The sequence below is a fragment of the Delphinapterus leucas genome, chromosome 2 (genome assembly GCF_059928025.1).
Source record: "Delphinapterus leucas isolate spDelLeu-1000000601 "Yukka" chromosome 2, BTC_Dleu_Yukka2, whole genome shotgun sequence".
Lineage (NCBI taxonomy): Eukaryota > Metazoa > Chordata > Mammalia > Artiodactyla > Monodontidae > Delphinapterus > Delphinapterus leucas.
This window is the reverse complement of record NC_143130.1, coordinates 57,776,409-57,777,883: the sequence shown is the minus strand read 5'-3', so window position 1 is coordinate 57,777,883 and position 1,475 is coordinate 57,776,409. Positions and strand designations below refer to the sequence as shown.

Here is a 1,475-nt window from a genome sequence, read left to right as displayed (position 1 = left end):
ACTGATTTTGTCACTTGTGCCAGCTCTCTTAACTGAGAAGTAACAAAACAATGCACTCCTAGGGTAACATCCAATTTTAGTAAATTTACTTTTCTGGATTATTTTTATTATTTTTTAAGTAATCAAAAATTGTATTGAGTTGTTGAATAATCAGTTAATACAAACAACTCTACTAGCTTTAATAATCTGTTGAGGCATCTGAGGCTTCAGTCTCCTTTATTTTTAAGATTTTATGCTTTACTTTAACCAGAAACATCCTAGAGGAGTAATAAATTAGGAGATTTTACATAAAGATACATAGCACATCTTCTTGTCTTATGCAATTTTGACAAATAGACATGTATACCTTTCACCTTTTCACATTTATACTTTCCCACAAGTAGATATGGACCAAAAACTAGGTTTCATATGGACGAGTTTCTTCCTACTCCTTGATATGTGCCATGAAGGAAAATATTAGGAATAATTCTGCCTTCCATCCTCAAGGGCCAGTGGGAATTCTAATGTACTTTTTCCTGAAAATACTCCATCCCAGGGAGACGGAGTCCTGAGAGCTCAGTGTCTGCCACATATCTAAGGATCAAGGTCTCTTTCACAAATGTGCCTGGATCGATGATGACTTCAAAAATGGATATTGTTGGAATCTGAACAAAATTAGTGACAAAATCACTGATGTGAACTGAGGTCCAGCAGAAGAGACCATGCTAGGCAAAAATGTTGGGGTAGAGCTCAGTTTGGTCAGCTACTGGTACCTATAGGGTCCATAGTAATTGAATGCTGTCCTGATTGCATACATTAAAGGAATTGAATTTCACAGAGGTCTATAAATATCTGACCTAGGGATGACATGGCAACTCTGAATGCTTGGCTGGCAGTTTCCATGCATTCATAGTAACCAGATCCTGGAGAACCAGCACAGGAGTAGAGAGGCTGGTGGTAAATGGTTATGTCTACCCATGAGCTATTCACACATTTTTCTTAGGTGCCTAAGTCTTCAGAGTGAAGTCAATTAGGTATTCAAGGCAGAATATATGAGTGTTTATTTATCTCTTAAAGTAAAAGAAAAACATAGAAATTGAAGAGCAGTTTCTATTTGTCAAAATGTCTTCCAGAACATTTTAATTTCCTTGCTGACCAAGTCACAAGTATTAGAAGAGTTTTTTTCCCTGTCACCCAAAGAGGAATTTTCTAGACGTTTATGTTATGGATCCAAATAGATGCTGTATTAAACATATTTAATTAAAAATTATTACATTTCCAATTATTTATATTTTAGGTAGATTTCATTGCCCAGTGTTCATATTGTGTTAGTGGGTTTCATAGTGTTGAAGGGGAGATCCTAGTATTAATGCCTGCTGCTGAGGGAAGGCTTTGGGGAAACTTTGAGACCAAGACCTTACAACTTTCAGTGTTACCCTGATCCAAGTAGTGAGCATTATTTTTCTTCTTATACAGATAGTCAAGGGAATATCTAT

General features: G+C 36.1%; 1 pseudogene; it reads left to right on the top strand.

Annotated features, from left to right (window-relative positions):
- The first annotated feature begins 606 nt into the window (after nt 1–606).
- LOC115803929 (small nucleolar RNA SNORD116) lies at nt 607–688 on the top strand (annotated as a pseudogene).
- The last annotated feature ends 787 nt before the right edge of the window (nt 689–1,475 follow it).